At 35.6% G+C, this 18,163-nt stretch overlaps 1 protein-coding gene across 1 annotated transcript in view; it reads right to left on the reverse strand.

Annotated features, from left to right (window-relative positions):
• LOC105218649 (gamma-aminobutyric acid type B receptor subunit 1) overlaps positions 1-18,163 on the reverse strand; it is a 343,997-nt gene that overhangs the window by 135,692 nt on the left and 190,142 nt on the right. The gene's annotated exons all lie outside the window — the stretch shown is intronic.

The raw sequence follows: 18,163 nt of genomic DNA on the forward strand, positions 1-18,163 counted from the left end.
ACGGAACTATTAAAAACAACAACAACAATGCAACATCATTTAGTCATAACTCGGCGTATCGTGCCATTCAAAAACCACATGACAAATAATTAAATAAACTGAAGCAACAATAACATTCGTCAACATGATGGGAAATCCCAAAATGAAAAACGAACAAAATGAAAATTTATAACCATGCTGATTGGCAACACCAGCGCTCACCACATTCGCCGAAGCGGCAACAAGCGTACCGTTACCACCAAAACATGCACCCAAAGCTAGAGCCCAAACCAGTGGATGCAACGGCAACTCCAACTTGCGGTCCTTCGCCATCGAAATCACAATAGGCAACATCATCGCAGTCACCGGTATATTATCGAGAAATGCCGAAGCGATAGCGGATACCCATAGTACCAGCATGAGGGCGAGACACAAACGATACTGCTTATCGACCAACAGTATTAAGTCTTGCACATACTCGCCAATCAAGCCGATCATACCGATCTTCGACAATACCTCCATGACAATGAAAAGCGAAGCGAAAAATATCAACGTTGACCATTCAACGCGTAGCATCAAGGCCTCAAAATCGCTGATGTGTACCAGCGCGAACGCCAAGAGCGCGCCGGTAAGAGCAGCCCAACCGAGCGAGAGCTGATGCAAGCCATGAAAACTGTGCAAGAGAAATAATGCGAGTACGAATACAAAGCAAATGGTTAGCTTGATCAGCAACGCCTTATCTTTAATGCCATACATGGACTTCAGATTGGCCAATATGCGAGGATATTCTGGTGTAGACGATAAACGACTCTCAAGCTTCGCCAAAGCTCTTTCCGATCGACGCTTAACATTCGCGGTATTGAATTCTTTACCAACGACCGAAGCTATCTTGGTTAGCCGTTCGGAACGGCGCGCTATACGCTTAATACTATCATCAAATGCGCCTTGTAAACGCAATTTATTCTCATCACGAAATACGTAGCGCAGTAGGAGGTAAGTTTGCAGCATTACCAATACGACACAGGGTACACAGTGCATCATGAAATTGCCGAATGTGACGCCATTATCGTGTACATATTCATTCGTAGTTATGATAATGTTCGGCGGATCACCAATGGGCGTGCTGGCGGCGCCAATATTCGAATAGATTACCATAAAGGTCAACATCAAAACGGGATCGAGTGTCAAGGCCTCACACAAACGTATAATGATCGGCGCCATTAGTAGCATCATTGTGACATTATCCAAGAATGCCGAGAAGACGGCGGTAAACATGCACAGGCTCGTCAAGAGTGGCCAAATGAAACCCTTCGATATTTGGTATGCGTAAACGGCGAAGAAATCAAAAATACCAGAGTCCGACAGCAAGGCGATCAATATCATCATGCTGAAGAGCAGCATCATCGTCTCCATATCCACCCACGACATAACCGTCGACAACTCTGCATCATAACCGAGACTGACCAACAAGGCGATGGCGAGTGTGGCACACATTATCGACGCTACTGTACGATCGATTATTTCCGTCACGATCATGGCGTACATTAGTATTAAAATCAAAGCGCCAGCCCACATGCCCTTCTCGCGGTTCGCCGTATACGCGTCGACTTTCAATTTAATGCTCACTTGCCTGGTGGTCGTCATGGTGAGCCACAATTTCTCTTTCTCCTCTTTACTTAGCTTTCTGTCCAATTTGAAGATGTGTACTTTCTCTCTTGTCTTAGATTGCGTTGGATCACCTGCTTTTAAATACGTTATCCAATCTACGCTTATTTTCTTTGCGCCCCCCGCATCACTAGCTATATTCACGGTGACCGTATCGGGACGCACACCATTTACTACTACCGCTTTATCTTCTTCCGTGAAAGGTCCAAACATGACAATGCCAATGCGTTCGCCCAAATCATGCGGCGGTATAACATATGTACGCACTTGACCCGGTTCGAGCGTAAAGAGCCGCGGTTCGTCTTTTGGTCGCCTCGCCATAGTCATAAGTATGACGATGATGAGCCAAAGTATCAGGAACACTAGCGTCTTAATGCTATTCAACAACACTCTACATGAGAATTCCCTGCCATCCTCTGAAGCAAGCCTGTTCAGTATTTGTCGCCATAAAGGTAGCTTGGGTCTCCGTGGTGGTGGTGGTGGTGGTTTTGTTTGTAGGCCGGCCTCTAATCGATAGTACTGCTTGCCGTGTGAACTGGCATTGTTGTTGTCGTTGTTAATGGATTTCGAATTGATATTGTTGTTGTGCTCGTCGTTTTTGCGCCCTATGTGTATGGTTGTTGTGCTAAGTTCTTGTGTCATTTTCCGCAATCTCTTCGGCGATTTTGTATATAAAATATTTAAATATTAATTAAATATCTATTTTTCACTTTTATATATGAGCTATTTTTGTGCACGAAAATCAATATTTTAAGATTTTTCTTTGGAAATTATTTTGACTGTTTACTTGAAACACAAAGTTCACTCTTCTGTTATCTGTTTGGTATAAAGAGAGAGTGAATCAAAATATTGAAGTGCTGGTAGACGACTGAGTTTTAATTTTTAAAAATTATTAAGTTTTTTTAAAGTCATTTGAATTTTTTACTTAGAAGATCTGCCGCTTCAATATTTATCTCCATCTCTATCTCTATCTCTATCTCAATCTCAATCTCTATCTCAATATCTATCTCAATCTCTATCTGAATCTCTATCTCTATTTCTATCTCTATCTCTATCTCTATTACTGTCTCTATCTTTATCTCTATCTCTATCTCTATCTCTATCTCTATCTCTATCTCTATCTCTATCTCTATCTCTATCTCTATCTCTATCTCTATCTCTATCTCTATCTCTATCTCTATCTCTATCTCTATCTCTATCTCTATCTCTATCTCTATCTCTATCTCTATCTCTATCTCTATCTCTATCTCTATCTCTATCTCTATCTCTATCTCTATCTCTATCTCTATCTCTATCTCTATCTCTATCTCTATCTCTATCTCTATCTCTATCTCTATCTCTATCTCTATCTCTATCTCTATCTCTATCTCTATCTCTATCTCTATCTCTATCTCTATCTCTATCTCTATCTCTATCTCTATCTCTATCTCTATCTCTATCTCTATCTCTATCTCTATCTCTATCTCTATCTCTATCTCTATCTCTTTCTCTATCTCTATCTCTATCTCTATCTCTATCTCTATCTCTATCTCTATATCTATCTCCAGCTCTATCTCTATCTTTATCTCTAACTCCAGCTCTATCTCTATTTCTAACCATATCTCAATCTTTATCAGCAGCCTTCATTAATGCTCTAAAAACCAAATCTTCAACTGACATTACGTAAATGAGTAGTATTCAGCAAAGCAATGTAGGGTGTGGTCGGTTGAAGGCGTGTGTTCGTTTGTACTCATAATTGGAGTAAACGCGGATTATGGATAATGATGCTAAGCACGTCGCGCAATTAAGTGTGAAATACTAATGAGGTCAATAAGTCAGTGAGGTTTACAGTGGGTGTGAGCATACATAACTTATGTGGGGATTTTTGTAGGCATGAGTACATATGTACTTATTACAAGTATGCATTGAATGCTTTGACGAACCAAAGACATAAGTGGAAATTCATTTGAAATAAAATACTTTTTTTTTCATAACTCTTGCATAAGTGTGAGTTGTATAAGTAATTACGAGATTTCTGACATAGTTGTAACTGTTTCTTCATGCAATGTAATTGCGTTGAAATATTTAGTTCACTAATGAACGACTTGTTATGTTCCATAAATATTATCTTAATCATTTGTCATGGATACAAAATGTTTAATTTTCTTCTCTGGCTGTATTTTAAAAGGTTGTCCGTAGTGCAAATATTCACCATTGTCTTACGGGGTTTGATAATAAACTATTTGTGCTTGTTCACTTGATATATGACAATCAATCTCTCTAGTTTTAAGCACCTTAAGTTTCATGAATCAGGCTTTATTCTAAATAATCGTGAGTTTGGATAAAATCATAGCCTTCCAAGTTAACACTGACTAAAATTTGTGCTTTGGAGTCTTTAACTAATAGCTAGATGATTATGTATACGTAGCATATTCTAGGACAAAATTTCCGGGTTCCACAAAGCTGACGACGAGTATCTAACTCTAGTATAATATCTTGGAGGCTTTCGTTCCGAACGGATCTTAATACTTCTCATACTGCTCTAGCTTTACAAATCTTAATTGGAGGATTCTTTTAGTTATTTAATGATTACTGTGAGTATTATCCTAACTTTGTCAGTTATAATTTTTATCAGTCTAGAGTCTTATCAATTTTGCAAATGAGTTAAATTTACTTACTCAACTTGAATAAATTATACAATATCAAAGAACTTGAGTCTTTCTCTAGAGAATTTTTATGAAAGCACCGATTTTAACTAGTCACTGTATTATTCTATTAATATGAACAGAGAGTTATTGTCAACTCGAGTTTATGGGCAATTTTGAAGTGTACCATTAAACACTACTAACTTTTTCTCAACCTCGTTCCAAACAGCTTGATTTTGGAAAACTAACTAGTTCAAAGAGCTTATTAAACACCTCTCTGAAAAAATATTTAACAGTTATTCGGTAACTCAGAAAGTTAACTCGAGTATAAAGTGAAAAAGTGGCTACTACTTTGGTACAGTAATGCTAGATGGTCAGAATCTCCAGTTACTCTTCGAACAAATCTATCGCTAGGTTTGCTCTCTTCGCTTAACACAGATGAAAAGTCTTGTGCCTTACTTTATTTAAAGCTAATTAAGCTTAATAACATCTAAAATTAAACACACAAATTCTTCAACTTACAACAATAGTCTCCCACACAATGTACCCTTGTACGCAAAATTGTGAAAATACTAAAAAAATTTAGTTGAATTGAGTGCCGCAACAATCAGAAAGCGCATAAAACAACTGAGCTGGCCCAGTTGGCCAACAAAATGCAAAATGCGGCAAACTCGCTGGTAGGCGTTCGGAAACAATGTCAAGGACATTGTCAGAATACCCTGAGTGCAATGCAATGTCAACAAATACCAATGTGCAAGCAACAGAAAATAAAAACCGTAAAAAACAAGAAGCAAGCCATCAACAGCAACAGGAATAAAAGCAGAAATGCAATGTGGAAAAAAGTAGAAAAACAACATGAGAATGAAAAAAAAACTAAAGAATATAAACGGAACTGCACGCCATGACAATGAAAGCATGGCAAAACATAAACAAAAGTTGCAATGAGTAAAGTGGCAACACCTGGCGGACGAGTACAATCGTGTACAACTCTTTACTTCGAGTATTTATGTGTGTGTGTGTTTGTTTGTGTTGTATCCTTGCGCCGCTCGTGTACAACTTACAAAATGATACGAGTATTGTAATGAAACTGTAAACAAGGAATTACAGCATTGCATGACACGGAAATAAAAATGCGAGCAGAAAAAAAATTAACTGAAATGTATACACAATGCTGCAATGCAAGACTAAAAACTGTGGGAAATAAAAGGTGAGAGCTTTTGTAGTGAGTCCTTGTAGAGTAACAGTTTAAGTTGTGTTTTTTATGTAAGTAAGTTGCAGAGTAATGGTAATTACACGCCAAGTAAATTTACATGGAACCTTTTATTCACAAGGTACAGGAAATTGAAGAAGTAAGGAGAATCGTTCTTCAAGAAATTGTCTATAAGAAATAAGGTTGCATTTGAGATATTTACTCAAAAAAAAAATATTTTTTATTATAAAAAATTGAAAAAGTCTAGAAAATCATTGGAAAATACAATCAATACAACTCTTCATAAAAAACACGGTCTTTTAAAAACGAATTTCAACTTTTACATTAAACAAATTTGAAAAGAAAAAAAATATTCTGAAAAAGACTGCGCCTAAAGGTAGGTTATGTTTTAATATTGCAGTAATACTCTTTCAACTTAGATCAATATATATATTAGTTCCTTCCCTATAGGAAAATGTGGAATCAAAAAAAGGTTAATGCCGGCTCAGCTAATCACAAATCAAAAACTTTTCTCAGATACCCGTTCATATTAAAATATTAAAAAAAAAAATTATTCAATGAGTTGGAATAAAAATGTGAATTCGTTTCGGAAAATACCTCAGTTCAACTTCCAAGAACGGAGACAAAACGAAATATCTCCTGTCACCAAACAAACAGTCGGCGCATTCGTGACATAGCTCACACGTCACTGTTGACAGTCATAACTTTGAAGTTGTAAATAATTTCGTCTATCTGGAAACCAGTGTTAACAGCACTAACGATGTCAGTCTCGAAATCCAAGGTAGAATCACTCTTGCCAACAGGTGCTACTTTGGACTGAGTAAGCAATTGAAAAGTAAAGTCCACTCTCGACAAACAAAGATCAAAGTCTACAAGTCCCTCATCACTCCCGTGCTGCTTTATGGCGTAGAAGCGTGGACGATGTCAATTTCAGATGAGACGGCACTAGAAGTTTTCGATAGAAATTTTTTTCAGTTTTTAGCAACGGCGAATGCCGCAGACGGTGGAACGACGAGAAGAACCTGGTTGCACTTTGGATTTCCAATTTATTCTAAACTGCGATAAGTAAGGACGACTGGCGTGTTATTGTAATATCAATACCAAAACCATCTTATAGGTGCACACTCTTCACTAAAATATAATAAGTTAAGCTCCCAAATGTAGGCAATGCTTTCATGTTGCTTTCCATTTATATGCAAGTCCACACAACTTCTACAGCAACAGCATATTATTAAATAAAATGAATTCTACTAAAATCAATAAATCGAGATTTCAAGTCAGCAATTTTTGTTTGCTGCCATGCTCTGCCTCTGCCACTGCTACTCCTCTTCATTACAGTACAGTACAATGCACGATTTGTTTTGCAACACAATTGCAATTTGTTTGCTGCCATTTACCCGCCCCAAATGCGTTGCTTTGCTTTCAACGAGCTTTCCTTCACAATGCAAGAATGCAGCCACATGCCTCTCATGCTGGTGAAAAAATAACCGAATAAAAACACAACAAAATCTGAAATTTATTCGCTCACAATATGCGCGTAATCAGCTTTTCATCTCGATGCCACACACACACACGTAAGCATTTATTTATATGTATTTCATCCTTCACCTTTTCAATCTAATCTTTTGATTTGCCCTCAAGCCTCAGCTGGCGAATTGCTTTCCGTTGGCGTAGTTTGCAATGCAATTGTTTTCTTTGTTTGTTGTTGTTTTTTTTTCTTTTTGCTTTATTTGACTTATGGTTTTTTGTACTGTTGCCAATTTGCTTGGTCCGTTTGGCCAGTGAACAATGGCGAATTTTACAGCATATTGCATTGCTTTTCGTACTCTGGTAATCAACAATCAAACAAAGTATTGATAAGCGGATTTTATTGCATGCAGACTGCAGCATTTATTTTATATTTTAAGCAACTTACATTTATTTGAAAAAAATATGAGTAAGAAAATAATGTTCTTCTAGTTTATTGCTATTTTATGCATTAAAAATTTTGTAGATATTGCTTTCATGCTTGAAGAATGCTCTGAAAGCAATTTTTCGCTTCGGGATTTTAAGTAAGTCATTCGGGTCATACTGTAGACTTCAAAATCTTTGAAATACACTCTACCTGAGAATTTTGTTTCCCTCTCATTGTCTCCACTCGTCTTTAAAGTATAGAAAATATATAACAATATCGAGCATATATTAGCTTGAGGCAAAGTGAACTATATTTTGTTCTCTACTTACTCTCTTAACTTTACTTTAACTATAGTTAAGTTTATTCCACAGTTAGTGTACAAATCTGTTAATATTTTGACTTAAATTTTAGTTTTGCTTCGTGAATATGATTGCCGAATTACCATTAATACTTTTCTATTTAGTAAACCTCATTTTAGGTAAAGCTGACTTTATCCGACGGTTGGAGTACGAAACACCATTCTCCTTTCTATTTGTAAAACATTACTTCAACTAAATTCAAGTTTATCTCACGGTTAAATTGAATTTATCCTACGGTTAGTGGTTAAAATCGTTTCCTTTTTCAGATCATTTTTCTTAATTCAGTTTTTTATTAACATATTTAGTTATATTATTTCCAATTTTATTACATTTGAAACAGTCTTAAATTTGTAATGAATTCTCAATCAACTCCAAATTTTATCATCCGGTTAGTTATAGCAACCTTTAACTTTTTTGAGACGATTTTTATTCCCACTCAGTTTTTAACTCGAAATGTATTATATTTATACCCTGAACAGGGTATATTAAGTTTGTCATGAAGTTTATAACACCCAGAAAGAGGCGTCGGAGGCCCTATAAAGTATATATATAAATGATCAGTATGTTGAACTGAGTCGATTTAGCCATGTCCGTCTGTATGTCTGTCTGTCTGTATATATACAAACTAGTCCTTCAGTTTTTAAGATATCGTTTTGAAATTTTGCAGATGTTATTTTCTCTTCAAGAAGCTGCTCATTTGTCGGAACTGCCGATATCGGACCACTATATCATATAGCTGCCATACAAACTGAACAATCGGAATCAAGGGCTTGTATGGAAAACTTCCGCATTTTACTTTATATCTTCACGAAATTTGGTGTGAGTTATATTTCATAGAAATAATTTAATCTCCGAAAAAATTGTTCAGATCGGTTTACTATAGCATATAGCTGCCATACAAACCGAACGTTCGGAATCAATGGCTTGTATGGAAAATTTTCGCATTTGACGTGGTACCTTCACGAAATTTGGTGTGAGTTATTGTTAATAGAAATAATTTAATCTTCGAAAAAATTGTTCAGATCGGTTCACTATAGCATATAGCTGCCATACAAACTGAACGATCGGAATCAATGACTTGTATGGAAAACTTTTCTTTTTTTTACTTACTTTTTCTTACGCCTTTAGATTTGCTTAAACACATAGTTACTAAAAGAAATGCACCTGTGAAGGGTATATTAGCTTCGGTACAGCCGAAGTTAACGTTTTTTCTTGTTATTATTTATTTTTAGTAAAGCTAAGCTTTATTCTACACTAAAATTTACTTTAGTTCTTCCTACGTTTAGTTAACTCCCGGTTAAAGTTGGAAGTTAAATTAAAATAGCATTTTCAGAACATGTGTTTCATTACAATAAAATTGAAAGGTTATCAATCTTAATTGCCTCAGGATTGTCGTTACTTTAGTTATTTGAGAAAATGTTTTACATTAAACAAGAAACCATATAATTAAACTCTCTAGATTTCTAAAAACCATTTATTTACTAAAATTCAATTTAAGATGATACTTTAAGGTACTTCTACAATCATCAAATCACTTTCCAAATCAAATTCCTCCCTGGTGTGCAGTGCACCACGAGCAGTGGCCACAGGTTTGTTCAACCATATAACTGTGTCTCAGATTTTTTTCACGCAATGTAACTGAACCATGTAAAGTCACAACAGCGCGTAGCGGTTCAAATGGGGTCACCACTCAACGCCTTCTTATCTATCGTCGTACCTCACAACCTCCAGCCACTTGCTATTCACTTGGCCCGGTCGCTACCTGCTGGCAAATGCACGCTGCAGTAAGCATAGATCAGATCAGTGTTATTGTTTTTATTGCTTGCGTATCGCACCGTTTCTTATTGCTGTGTGCTACTGCTCTTTGTGCATGCAACAACGTTCTGGGTATTCAACCTCAATATGCGTACGTGAGCTCGTACACCGACGTGCAACGCTGTGGCTCTGGTGTTGGTTTTGTCCTGCTGCGTCCATTTGGTTGTTGGTTGCTGGTTCTTGGTATAGTTGTCTAAGGGCAACCAACTATGCGCGCTGTTGTTACTGTCACTGCACGGTGCGCTGCTGGTGCTGCTGGTGCTGCTAGCGCTTGTCACACTCTCTAAGCAATTTAATCTGCATGCGCTTAAACGATTAGCGTTGTTGCTTTGCAGTTACAGTCTTAATGAGCGTGAATTGCTTGGATTTAAGAGAGCTGGGAAATATATTTGTATAAATTTAAATAGTTTTGAGTTTGAGACAATGGTGATTAGAATGCGAATGTTGCCCGCTAAATGTCCTCTACCAATAAAAATTGCTGGAAGAACTCCTCTCTGAAAGAAAGCTACCATTTTTAAGAAATTGAGCCTAAAAAAGTTCAGTATTAGAAGGATTACTATCAGTGGATTCTCGATAAAATATTATCTGCAAAATATTTCTTAAAATTTCGTCTTCTGCAGGACTGGAAATAAAAGAGAAATCGTAAATTTTTGTGTGTTTATGTGTCTTTGTTCATTGAGAGAGGCTTCTCTAGGGTTGCCCGGACCTACAATAAAGCAATTATTCGTAAGAAAGATCCAAATATATTATAGGAATAGAGGATGGACCATAAACAATATTTTAATTTTTTTTGACGGTGAGAACTGACAGCTGACGGCTATAAACTGACTATCCGATATCTGGAAAAGATATGAATAATACTGTATTAGTAGATCAACAGTTTGCTCTGAGTTTTGGGAAGGCCCACATTCCTTTCTGAATGCTTCCTCGAAAGATCTTTGAGGTTACGAGTTGTCATATACGAGTCTTACCACAATCGATGCTTGGATCATTCCAGAATTATCGATTATAAAATACATTTAATCTCAATTAAAACAAAAAAAAAATACCTGTGAACCCCCCTGTAATATCGAAAATTGCATTTCTTCAATCACAATAACATTTATACCACACATTAATCAATTTCCGCACTGTCGAACATGTCCAATCAGTCGAACACGAAGAAATGATTAAAGGGTTTGCGTATTTAAATTCATCTATCACGACAATGTCAAGGCAGTGAAAATAAAAATCGGAACAGCTGTTAAACCGCAAAGGCAACAAATATGCGAAAACACGCAAGACAACCGTCAGTCAGGACAGTGCGACACACACAAACAAAAATATTCAATCGCATTTTCTGCATCAGTGGCTATATTTGAAAGCGTGTGTGGGCGCATATAACTGATATGTAAAATAATTTCCGCACATTTGTAGCGACGAATTTCTTTGTTTCTTCAAATGTAGAGGTGAGCGCGTGTGTGCCATCGAATTCTCACGAATGAGACAACTGACACTACTAAAATTGAAACCACTCAGACTCACACTCACACTCTTACCTGCTCATACCTCCATTTGCTGGCAGTCACTCAAGCATTCATGCATACAGATATTTTTTAACACAAAATCACAGTTTGACTTCAGTTCTTTGTAGTTCAAGTCATCCCACTCTGTCGCTGTCGAGCTCTCCCCTCCATATATTTCCCACTTCCTTTTGCTATCACAATTTCTTACTCGATTTTGTTGAATTAAAAGGAATTTCAGCTGCTGCGAATTTCCATAAATGATTGAACGCGTGAATTTGTTTGGAAATTCATCAATCGCACACCTACACAAACTCGAATCCACTCACATATGCATTTACCTTAACAGGTAGATATGCAAAGTTCAAATTCTAAATGCTTGCCATTTATTGTTGGTTTTTCCTAATATCTAAAATCTTTATATTCACCTTCCGCGAATATTGAAATCGAATTTGAGCTTATAGCCTTTTCACACAGGAGCTAATTGATCAATTAGCTGGCCTCTGCTCGATTAAAACGTTAATTAAGATCGTTTTACCAAACAAAATAAGAATCTACCTTGATTATTGATTGAATTTTAATCGAATTGAAAATGCAATGCAATTCTGCGACAAAGACGGTATTTGTATTCATTGTATGCAAGTTGTTTTTCACGCTACACGACGGTCAATGTCGCTGCTAAAAATGTCAATCAGCTGATGAAACTTGCCAACTTCTTTTGAAACCCAAACAAAAATGTATAACAGCTGATCTGTTAATGAGTAACTGGTAGTGTGAAGGACAAAAACTAGTTTCTCAATCAAAATTTTAATTGCTCAATTAATTTGGCTGTGTGAAAAAGCTGTTAGGTATAGAATTAAGATTTCTCGGCGTCCCGAATAAAAGTATAGAACATCCAATCTCAATATAGAGGATCTTCTATGAGATCGGATCAGATTTATACACACAAATTGTTAAGGATTATCATCTCAGGTTAACATTTTTGATAGTACGATTATAATTGCACAAAATCTATAATCGGATCTTCAATTATCTTAAATTTAACTATTTAGTCTTTATTTTTTTCATATGAGTCGATATTCGGGAAGAGATCTTGAAACCAATGCTTTCATACCAACAAGCATTTTCAAGTCGTCGAACTCTAACTTTCTGATCTGTATTTTGTTTCCATTTTAAACAATATATATACTCTCTTGTTCCATCCATTCCCTTGTTCCATCTAACTTCAAGGGCACAGAATTACTTCTTACATTCAGATAACATATCCAATGTCTGTAAATTGAAGTTCTCTACTAAGCAAGTTGCATTCAAATGTCGAAAAGAAAGTGGAGTTGCAAATATTCTGATACTTTCAGGCATCGGAAGGTATATCTTCTATAAATAAATATCGTATTTTGATGAGTCATCCTTCCATCTAGGTAGCCTGTTATGGTTCACTATGGTTTTCCTGAGAAATTTGACAATATTCATTGTTTATTCTTATTGTTTTAACTTTCATGTAATATAAGAGAACAGTCATTTAATCAAACTCTCTGCTTCTCTCTCTCTCTCAATCAAACATATCCGCTTGTATAATAAAATTCCACATTAATAATTACCTATTTCCTACATAGAATGTATATACGAGTACACGTAAATATTTATATCACCTGCTAATTAATGCATATTTTAGTAATTCAAAACGCATTCGCATTCTGTCATTTCGTTAATTATTACTTTGCCCAATTCAACTGGGAAAAGTGATGTTTTCAGCACAATGCCTCTCTGGGGACACTGGGTAGCGCGAATTGCAATAAAAAATCATAATTTCACAAAAACACCTAAGTTAATATGCATTTAAGGTTATAATTTTGAACACGCATGCGATAATGATGTTGCAATTTGCTACATCCGCTTATTAAATTAATAATTTAGTGCGTCTAGTATGCAATATGAATACTAATTAAATTGCATAATTAAACTTTAGGGATATACTGCAGCTGGTATTATTTTTGCAGTAATAATAGCTGAAGTATTTTGAAGTAATTAGGAAAAATATAATTGAGTGAAAATGTAGTGTAGAAGGTGCGGCTAGTCGGGTTTGGAACTACATGTAGTACTAGTATAATAGAGTAATCGGATATAAATTGAGTAAGTATATACACGAATGAAGATGTCTGAAGTGCAAAGAATTGAAGGCTTTAAATGGTACCAAGTTACGGTACAATATTCAAAGTAGTTCATTCGAAAAAAACTATACCGAGTTACGGTACAATATCTAAATTCGTCCATTCCTTTTATTTTTACACTCCCAAGGGTTTTCCATATCATATTGAGTTTTTCAAAAAAAAAAAAAAATATACCGATTAACGGTACAATATTTAAATTTGTTTATTCCTCTTAAGCATTCAGAGCTCTATTTACAATTTTCCAAAAAAAAATGTGTACCGACTTTCGGTACAATACCTCAATTTCTCTTTTCATATTTATATTTCTATATCTTTCGAAATCTTTCATACCGAGTTACGGTACAATATTTAAAGTAGTTCATTCGAAATAAAAAAAAACTATACCGAGTTACGGTACAATATCTAAATTCGTCCATTCCTTTTATTTATACACTACCAAGGGTTTTCCATATTGAGTTTTTCAACGGTACAATCTTTAAATTTGTTTACTCCTATTAATCAATTTCGAAAGAGCCCTATTTACAATTTTCAAAAAAAATGTGTACCGATTTTCGGTACAATATCTCTATTTCTCTTTTCATCTTTATATTTCTGTATCTTTAGAAATTTTCTCCAATTTTTGGTAATCGCCATCACTATTCAAGTTTACATTGTTTGAAAAGTAGAAATGACATACTTCATCCCGAGCTCTATTTTCCGAAATGACAAAAGACTGAATATACTCCAGAATCACTTGCAACTATTTATAGCAAATAAATTGTTATGGAAAACCAATTCTCTTATATTGGTCATTTTCAATTTTTATGATTATTTATTTCTGTTTCTGCTACTTTGTTTTCATTCTCATGCCACAAAATGTTGCATGCAACGAGCAGACTATCCAAGCAGTGATTTACAATTTGTACTTCAGCATTTAGTGTTCGTACCTTGCAAATGGTTGTAAGCAATGCAATAAATTGTGTGTTTTCAATGAGTTTAATGCTACAGCTTTAGGGTGGTTCTTTTATTTGCAAATTTGAAAAAAATAGAAAATGACAAGTACAACAAAAATATATAGTTTGAGAAACGTTTTCGAAATCGGTCTTCAAACAGTCATAAAGAGGTAAAGCCCAGGATATTATAACAAACTATAAATAATAGAAATGAAATATATAGATCTCTCTTTACTTTCCATTGAGAGGAAAAATAAGAAAACCTGGTAGCAGATAGTATCAAAACTGTATGTGACCTGGTCTACGGAAAGGGGGCTTAGGTTTCAAAAAATCAATTTTCACTTTTTAGTTGATTCGGATGGAAGATGAGATGATGTTTATTTTTAACAGCTGTTTCCCAGAAAACTAGTTTTCGCACGTTAGCTCCCTCGTTTCGTAGACGAGGTCACATATATGTTTTGGTCTGTTTCCTTATCCTTGTCCCTGGTTTGTTGTCTTAAGTTTAATGTTTAAGGTAATCTGTAGGTTGTCTAATGAGAATAACCATCTATCTTTATGTTAACCTTTAGAGAATAGAACTGGATTTTGAGGTATAGAAAAGTGTAAGGTGGAAAGGTTAGGGATCTCTGAGTCAAACATATTTGGGGAACTACTGATATAATTCGTCACATATTTCGTCTAAATTAAGAACTCGAAGAGATTCAAAACCCAGACTAGTAGACCCAAACTCATATTAGTTTATTTGATATAACTAGAAGTGACCTAAACCGTTCATTACTTTAAAGTTGTTCGAAGATCTATATAATATAAGCTTTCCTACATTTAAATCGGGAGCCAAAGATGGCTTGAAACATATTTCTTTGTAAGTAGTAGTTTCCATTAAACTATCCGAAACCCAATGGCGCTACTTAAACACTATCCTTATGTGTCGATATACATATCCGTCGATATATACTTTTACTGTATTTAACATACTCGTATATACCTGCCTTAAAGCCTCCACTTTGCAGTGTTATCCGACCTGTTGCAAGCCGCAAACAACCTTAATTGATTTTAAGTCTCACAGTCGGTACTTATTTACATGACAATATGTGCAATCGGTTTGCAGCATTTCCATAAGAAATGAACAAATGAGAAACGGAAAAATAAAGGCAAGGCACACATGTATACCAACACATACCTGTAAGTAGTGCAAATTTGCTGGCTCGTAAGTGAGCATATAAAAAGGCTTACAAGTAGCACTTCGGCTCTGCATTGCATGAGTATCAACAAGAGCTCTCTCAAGTACTGCGGCGAAAATATTCATAAACAAATACACGTACATACATACACACATATAAATACAAACATTTTGTGGTTTGTAATTAAGTGCGCTGCACTTGTGGACCACACAGCCGGCGCATCTTGTAGCAGCACCCGCTAATGACTATTTACGATGCAGCGGAGTTCGGGTTATTAAAAAATATAAATTACTCGAAGCTAATGGCATTTTAAAGATCGTAGGATATTGGCAAACCGTGATTGCAGCTGCTGTGATTGTGGTTTAATGAAAGAGTGAAGAAGAGATAGAAAGTAATAGAGAAAGATAGAGAGGAGTATGTAGAAAGTGTTGAAGCGATATTGGGTTTCATTTACTCGCATATTAATAAGATTTCCAAGAATCGATTTGTGTAGGAATCTTATCTACAAGAATTTTTTTTTAATCTCTGAAAGTTTATGAAACCGCATGATATGGGGTTAAAACTTCTTCGTAGCCAAAAATAATAAAATTGAGATATTTTTCCTTTCTAAAGCTGTGTTGTATGCGACGTTCTTATACCAAAATTATATTCGTAAAAGGATAGGTTAGGTCAACGGGTAGAACTTCGCCTGTACAGAGAATCTCATTTAGACAGCATTGACTGCCCTTTCTGATAGCCAAATACTCCTAACGACCCTTATGATTCGACAAAGCGCTTGGACACTTTTCTAAAGTTCTTAAGTCGGCTAATGTCGATTCCAGTCATTTCGCTGGGTTCGCCGAACGTGTGCCTAGCGAGGTATTTGCATCGTAGAATCAAAAAGAGAACTTCTGGAAACCGTCCTTGCAATAAGTAAAGCAATTGTAGATATGACCACCTTCGGCTGTTGCTGTTCCGTATCGTAAAAGTGTTCGGAATGACAGTCAGGTGACAAGAATCCCGATTAGACCGCAGCTAAACATTTTCGGGGTTTAGATCTATTAACTGCCGTCGTACAGTATCCTTACAGAGGGTCTATTGACTCAAATCTGGAAAGCTGTATCCAAATATAGCTAACTGCTCTATACTCCAAATAAGCTGAGAGTGGAGAGAAATGATATTATATATGTAAATATAGATAATAATGGACCAATGAATAACCGTTCCGTAAATGAAAGGTATTTCTCTCTAAGTACCTAGAAAAGTAGTCGGCTGAACAGTGACCCTTGCTGTTGGTGGAACTTGACTTCGTGGTTTTGAGTTTAAGTTCATTACTGAATAGGTCTTTCAAGTTAATAATTCAGTAAAGTGAAGACAATCCGTTTCAACCATACATTAAGTCTTTGTCTGTATGATTCGACAAATAATGGAGAGGTTTCCGACCGCTGAAATGCTTGTGAGCCATTCTATTCGTTTTTGACTACAGTGGTATATTCTGAGTGATCTCGTGGAACAAATTCTCGACATTTTGTCTCCAAAATTTCACGTATATAGTCTTTACAGTCCTTATGTTCTCATGTACTGTTTCATTTCGCGGTTTAACATAGACGATCTTGCTGTAAAATCTACTCTAGAGCTCTGTCATCCCTTGTGTTTGATATATAGGTTGAGAATTGATTCAAGGCTAAACAGCTTGGATGATTCCATCTACATTAAGAATGCTTCCCAGTATGTAAGAATCGCAGTACTGAGAGTAAAAGAGAGTGTGTGAGAGTAAACTTTAGTTTCTCTGAAAAAGTAGGTTTTGTACTATGGAGAAGGGTTATATAATATTTTTGATTAAAATATTTGAAGTTCCATAGAATTTCTCTTTATTATCTTAAAAATGAATTTAAGAATTTAAGCATCTGTACACACATATCCACCATACAAGTTCAAAGAATAATTCCACCACATTTTCACCAAATTTTATTACAATCGCTATAAAAACAAAAACTCAAGCAATCAAAAATCGAAATGTCATGAAACAAATTAAAGGCATTTCACAAGAAAAGGTAGAGCATACTAAAATGCAAACGTGTCGGTGTAGCAAAAACGAAAAAACAGAAGAAATAAAAAATAGAAAAAAAATGCGCAGCGACAAATAGAGCAGCTGCTGGAGCATAGAAATTGTGCGCGCCAAATGGGAGCGATACAAGTGGCAGCTAGCAAAACAACTTCAAAAGAAACAAGAGTCGAAAAAAGACATAGAAAAAACAACAACAATAAAGAAATCACGCAAATCGCACGACAAAAGTGCAAAGCAGCGACTCATATCGAACTTTTCGATTTCAATTTTTTATGATGCAGAAAATTAGAGAAAAGTTTTTTTACGCTGCGCCAACAAAAACAAAAAAACGGCTAGAATTGTATAAAAAATGCAGGAACAAAAAATTATTTTGACTATTAGTTGTTATTCTTGTTCTCTACTTTTCCACTATGTGATTTTAGAATTTTTTTTATTTTCAATTTTTTTTTTTAATTTGTTTGTAGTTGTTTTGTATTTGCGCTTGTCACAATATTATTATTGTTGTTTCGTGTTTTTCCGCAGCTCGATTTTTTCATATTCACGCTTTTAACTGCCTGCTGTCGTCGGCTGCTTGCTGGCTGCCTGCTTTTGTTCCAATCTGCATTATTCGTCGAAATTGCTTTTCAATTGTTTGCTTTACGCGCCGCTAGTGTTTCCGCCTGATTCGCTGAACTTTGCCATTGTTATTGTTGCCATTTGCTGTCACTGTTACTGTTCTTTATTTCTTTATTGTTGCTCACGTACACAGAGCTTTGATTTTGTTTTGGTCGTGTTTTTTTTAACTTTT

This window comes from Zeugodacus cucurbitae, chromosome 3 (assembly GCF_028554725.1).
Source record: "Zeugodacus cucurbitae isolate PBARC_wt_2022May chromosome 3, idZeuCucr1.2, whole genome shotgun sequence".
NCBI lineage: Eukaryota > Metazoa > Arthropoda > Insecta > Diptera > Tephritidae > Zeugodacus > Zeugodacus cucurbitae.